This window comes from Portunus trituberculatus, chromosome 31 (assembly GCF_017591435.1).
Source record: "Portunus trituberculatus isolate SZX2019 chromosome 31, ASM1759143v1, whole genome shotgun sequence".
Classification (NCBI taxonomy): Eukaryota; Metazoa; Arthropoda; class Malacostraca; order Decapoda; family Portunidae; genus Portunus; species Portunus trituberculatus.
Genome location: NC_059285.1, coordinates 4,364,122 through 4,370,485, shown reverse-complemented (window position 1 = coordinate 4,370,485; position 6,364 = coordinate 4,364,122). Strand labels below are relative to the sequence as shown.

Below are 6,364 nucleotides of genomic sequence, written 5' to 3'. Positions count from 1 at the left end.
GGCCATAGAGATGAATAGCCGGGTTTTCAAGAATGTTTCGTCTGCTAATGATGGAGAAATGTTGTTCATCTGTCACTACAACCGTAAAACCACTACTGGAAATCCATGCTACTTTTTTTTTCCAAGGCCATAGAGTTGAATAGGTAACCGGTTTCTCGAGAGTGTTTCCTCGTTAATGATGTAGAAATATTGTTCATCTGTCACTCACTACAACCGCAAAAACACTACTGGAAATCCGTGGCTACATTTTCCAAGGCTACAAGGATGAATAGCTGGTTTTTCAAGAGTGTTTCCTCTGCTAATAATGTAAAAATGCTGTTAATGTCACTACAACCGTAAAAACACTATTGACAATCTGTGATAACTTCAATTAAGGCCCTTTTGAAAGAAGAGAAGAAGTGTTTCAGAATAAGCCTCGTTTAATGCACAGGAAAGAATGAAAGTCAACGTGAAGGAAAGAAAAAAGACTTGTTAGTGTTTGATGTCTATTGGTCTCCTCCCTGTCCCTCCCCCCCTCCACTGTACCCCTCCTCCCCTCCCTCCCTCAATGGTGCAGTGAGGGAGAGGCTGATCAAGAACAAAGGGAGAGGGGAAAGAGGGACACAGATGTTTGTTTTTCCTCCTCTCCTTTTTTCCCCTCTTCTTTCCCTTCCCCCCTCTCCCTCCCTCCCCTACTCCCTTCCTCGTTGTCAGGCTCCCTTCTCTCTTTCTGTGTTTCCCTCTTTCTTTTTCTCTCTTTCCTCCTCCTCCCTCTCCTCCTCCTCCTCCTCCCTTAGCCCTCCTCGCAACTCTCCCCCTCTATTACCTCCCTTTCTCCTTCCCTCCCTCCTTCTCTCCCCTCCTCTCTCCTTCTACTTCCTCTCCTCTTCATCCCATATAAACATCAACACCCGCTTCTTTACACTGACACCACCACCACCACCACCACCCCTACTACTACTACTACTACTACTACTACTACTACTACTATTACTATTATTATGCACCCTTCTCATTCTGTCCCTTTAAACAACCTTCCGAGACAGCTTCCCTTACCCACTACCACCACCACCACCACCACTACTACTGTCACCACCACCATCACCACCACCACCACTTCTATAAATACATCTGCTATAAACCTCACCTTCACTGCCTTCTTGGAATACGTCAGTTGGTGTTTCCTTCTTCCTGATGGTGATGGTGGTGGTGGTGGTGTTGATAGTGGTGGTGGTGGTGTTGATAGTGGTGGTGGTGGTGGTTGTGGTAGTGGTGATGGTGGTGGTGAGTTACTCTATGCTTACTTGGGATTTTATGTAGTACGAGATGAGGAGGAGGAGGAGGAGGTGGAGGTGGTGGAGGAGGTGGAGGAGGTGGAGGAGGAGGAACAAGAGGAAGGAGAACAAAAATGATAATAATGATGACAATATTTTAGTTTATTTATTTATTTATTTTTTTCCTTTACCTTGTAGTTGTGGTTAGGTGATGTGTCTTCTCTGTTAGGGGTGGGTTAGCTTAGGTTTGGCTTAGTTAGGTTAAATTAGGTTAAGTCTACGATAAGTTAGTAGGTTAGGTTAGGATGAAATTAAGTCAGATTTGGTTACATTAAGTTAGGTTAGGTTAGATAACTTGCTTGAAGTTTACACACACACACACACACACACACACACACACACACACACACACACACAGACATACAGCGTGCCCTTGACCTTGGCAATACTGTGTGTGTGTGTGTGTGTGTGTGTGTGTGTGTGTGTGTGTACGTGTCATTTAACTCAGTTCCCTTTCCTCACCCCCCTTTTCCCTTAATCCTCCCCTTACCCTCCATTCCTCTCTCTTTTTCCCTTCCTCCCTTTCTCTTCCAGGCTCTCCCTTCGCCTTTCCATCTTTCTCCCTACCCACTCTCCCTCTCTCCCTCTCCTTCTCCCACTCCCTCTCTCCCTCTCACTCTCCCTCTCCTTCCCCAAATCCTATTATGTCTCACTGATCGATATTAAGCCGGGAAAAAATTACGAGCGAATTTAGTTTTGTTGGGAGAGAGAGAGAGAGAGAGAGAGAGAGAGAGAGAGAGAGAGAGAGAGTACAGGGGTGGGAAATAGGCAGAGTAAAGTTGCTAGACAGAAGGGAGAGGGAGGTAGAGGAAAGTGAGTGTGTGTTGCCAGGGGAGGGAAAGCTGACAGGGGTAAGGTGGAGGCGAAGGAACACAAGGGAACACAAAGGAACACAAAGGAAGACAAAGGAACACAAAGGAAGAGGGCGACAGCAGAAGGCAGACAGAAGGGGAGATGAGACAACAAAGAGGACATTAGAGAGAGAGAGAGAGAGAGAGTGTGTGTGTGTGTGTGTGTGTGTGTGTGTGTGTGTTTGCTCGCTATACTGTTTCTCGGCACTGTAGGGGATACACACACACACACACACACACACACACACACACACACACACACACACACACACACACACACACTCACATTTCCACTCAATCTTTTCTCACACACATACTATATAGAAATAACTCTCTCTCTCTCTCTCTCTCTCTCTCTCTCTTTTATCGACTTAGCCCAAAGTATCACCATGTATTTCAGGGTCAAAGAGGAGGAGGAGGAGGAGGAGGAGGAGGAGGAGGAGGAGGAGGAGGAGGAGGAAATATGTTTGTTCTAGGAAGAGGGGAGATGGAAGGGAGGAGGGAAAGAGAGAGAGGGAGGGAGGGAAAATAAATGGCAATGATGTAAGAAAAAGAAGAGAGAAAGGGAGAGAGGTAGGGAGGAATATGAGATACAAGGAAGAGGAAGAGGAAGAGAAGGAGGAGGAGAGGAAGGGAGATGAAAGGAAGGGGAAGATAATGAGGGACACGTGGTGAGGGAAATTGCAGGTAGGAGGGAGAGGGGAGGGAGAGAAAAGAGGGGAGAGGAAAAAAGGAGGAGGGAAAAGATAAAAAGTGAGAAGAAAATAATGAAGAGAAACTGAGAAACGGGAAGAGATAGAGAAGAACGGAAAGAAGAGATAGAAAGATGGAAGAGGAGGAAAGAAGAGAAATGAAGCAGAGATAAATAAAAGTGTGAAAGGAGAGAATAGAGGGGAATAGAAGAAAAGAGGAGGAGAAAAAGAGAAGGAAAAAGACAGGAGACATGGAAGGAAGAAGAGGAGGAAAGGAGGAGATAAAGAGTAAGGAATGAAGGGAAGAAGAGAAGGAGGAGGAGGGAGAGAGATCAACAAAATTTTCAAGGTCTTCTAAAATCTGTTTATTTATCTATTCATATATATACTACCACCTCCATCACCACCACCACCACTACCACTACCACTACCATCACCATCACCACCACCACCATCACCACCACCACCGCTACCACCAAAGCCGCTACCACCACCACCACCACCACCACCACCGCTGTCCTTATTTATCTAGAATCGATTCTTTCTCTCTCTCTCTCTCTCTCTCTCTCTCTCTCTCTCTCTCTCTCTCTCTCTCTCTCTCTCTCTCCCCAGCTATTACCGAGCCCTTCTTGTTGCCAAGCTGATGTTGTTGTCGTTGTTTCTTTGTGTCTGAGTGTGTGTGTGTGTGTGTGTGTGTGTGGCGGTACACATACATGCGTACATAAACGATTGGTTCTTTCTAATGTCAGGAAGGAAACTAAATTGAGGAGGAAGATGAGGAAGAGGAGGAGGAGGAGGAGGAGGAGGAGGAGGAGGAGGAGGAGGAGGAGGAGGAGGAGGAGGAGGAGGAGGAGGAGGAGGAGGAGGAGGAGAGGAGGAGGAGGAGGAGGACAGGACGAGGAGGAACAGGAGGAGGAGGAGGAGGAGGAAACAACAACGACAACAGCAACAACAACAACAACGACAACGATAAGAGCAAAAGCGGAGGAGGAGGAGGAGGAGGAGGAGTTGAAGAAAGAGGAGGAAGTGAAGGAAGAACAAGGAAACTAAGAACAAGAACAGGATAAGGAGGAACATAAACGAACACAAAGAGGAAAAGTAACACGAAAGGCAACGTGTCCATGGAATTTCGTCGAAGCTTCACTATCCTATCTGAAGACAAGGAGGAGGAGGAGGAGGAGGAGGAGGAGGAGGAGGAGGAGGAGGAGGAGGGGGAGGAAAAAGAGACACGAAAAGGCACTAAAAATGTCAAGTAATATTTTCTGAGAGAGAGAGAGAGAGAGAGAGAGAGAGAAATGAAAGGAAAGGCAGTAGGTAGCGAGAAGGAAATGGAGGAAAGGCAGAGGAGGAGGCAGAGAAGGAAGGGAGAAAGGGAAGGAGGGAGGTGACCCACGCTAAACATTCCCACCGCTACTTTTACTCCCTCCTCTCTCTCTCTCTCTCTCTCTCTCTCTCTCTGCTTCCTTCCTTTTTTCTTATAATTTCATTCCTTCCCATGTTTTTCTCTTCAAGTTTATTCCGGTTTTATCTCTCTCCTCTCTTTCCCTTCCCTTCCTTTCTCTTCCCTTCCCTTCCCTTCCATTCCCCTTCTTTCCCTTTCCCTTCCCTTCTCTTCTCTTCCCTTTCCTTGTCTCCCCTTCCCTTCCTTTCCCTTTCCTTTCTCTTGTCTGTCATTATCAAAAGTGACAACAGTTCCCTTCTCTCTTTCTCTCTCTCTCTCTCTCTCTCTCTCTCTCTCTCTCTCTCTCTCTCTCTCTCTCTCTCTCTCTCTCTCTCTCTCTCTCTCTCTCCACAGGTGCCGAAAATGTCTTGATTTTTCCTCTCGTATATTTTCTTAATTTTTGTGAACTTTTCACCACTTGAAGTTAATTACATGTAGGGAGAGAGAGAGAGAGAGAGAGAGAGAGAGAGAGAGAGAGAGAGAGTTAAGTAGCAGAAAACCAATTTACTCCCTGCGGTCCTCTCTCTCTCTCTCTCTCTCTCTCTCTCTCTCTGTGTGTGTACACAGGCGCCGGTCGCTCTAATCCCTTTATATTAAATTCCTGATCGCCTATTGTTAATTTCGCTCGTAATATGAGGAAGAGAGAGAGAGAGAGAGAGAGAGTGTGTGTGTGTGTGTGTGTGTGTGTGTGTGTGTGTGTGTGCTAAGGGAAGGAGAGGAAAATGCGACACACACACACACACACACACACACACACACACACACACACACACACACACACACACACAGACACGCACACGCACAACAGTCTTCTCATTCACTCGACTTCTAAGAGAGAGAGAGAGAGAGAGAGAGAGAGAGAGAGAGACGAAGGGGAGAAGAAGGCAGGCAGGAGGAGGCAGACGGGGGAAGGTGAACGAGAGGGAGGGAGGAAAATTGAAGGCAGACTATAAAAAAAAAAATATCTACGTTAAATCTGTGTTATTGTTGAGTACCTTAGTGTTGGGCATCGTTCTCAAGCCTTCATAGCTCAGTGGCTAGAGCGCTGGTCTAGTAAACCAGAGGCCGGGAGTTCGATCCTCCCTGAAGGCATCTCAAGTGGGGATAATTTCTTTTTTTTTTTTTCATTGGTTAATTTATTTTTTTATTTTGCCATGTGATCAATGGAAGAAAACGAAGGTTGATTGATGATGGTGAGAATAATGGTGATGGTAGTTTTTTTTTCCTATTTTGGTTTTGGTGAGCTGCATTGAAGGTGTAAGTGAGATCAGGATGGAAAGTGAAAGAAATGATAAAGTGTTTGAAGGAGAGTAGGGCACGCTTATCAATGAGGCCTACCACACCAACGAGGGTGAGTTGATGACCTCATGGATTGTTTGAGGCTGTGTTTGCTCTCAGTATTACCTTTATTTTTCTTATTCTTTTCTCTTTTTTTTCTTTTCTTCTCATTCTTATTTTGGGGAAGAATGTGTTTTATTTGTTTTTATTTACTTATTTATCTTTTGTTTCGACAGTTGATCAATGACGCAGAGAACGAAGGATGGTGGTGATGATAGAAGTAATAATGGTGATAGGTCAGATGCATGAAGGAAAACATCAGGAAGAAAAAAGGAAGAAACAATAAACTAGACACACCCTTCTCTTTCCTAATACTGACAGTTGAGATCATTAAAAAAAAAAAAAAAATAACGATGATGAACGATGATGAATAAATAAAAAAAAAAAAATACATGAACAACTCTATCACTCAATGGCAAGAAACTATGAAAAACAAAGAGATAGAACCAAAATAAGGATAGAACTGTACACACATATTTACTTAATCCTTAAAAGAAACTATAAAGAAAAAAACAATTGAACCAAAATAAGGATAAAATCTATACAGACATATATACTTCACCGATAACTCCCACTGGTACACCTTTCCCTCATTGCCAATCACTGAGAGACACCTTCACTAGTACTGCTGCCACATCCAAGCTTCGAACGGGGTAGAAAATATAAATCTATACCTGGTTCATCTGTAGCTTCCTTGGAGATGCTTATAAGACTTCATTCATTACATTT

At 44.6% G+C, this 6,364-nt stretch overlaps 1 non-coding gene across 1 annotated transcript; it reads left to right on the top strand.

Annotated features, from left to right (window-relative positions):
- The first annotated feature begins 5,316 nt into the window (after positions 1–5,316).
- Positions 5,317–5,389, top strand: Trnat-agu. The gene has a single exon. It is a non-coding gene; the product is annotated as a tRNA-Thr (tRNA).
- Positions 5,390–6,364: the final 975 nt, after the last annotated feature.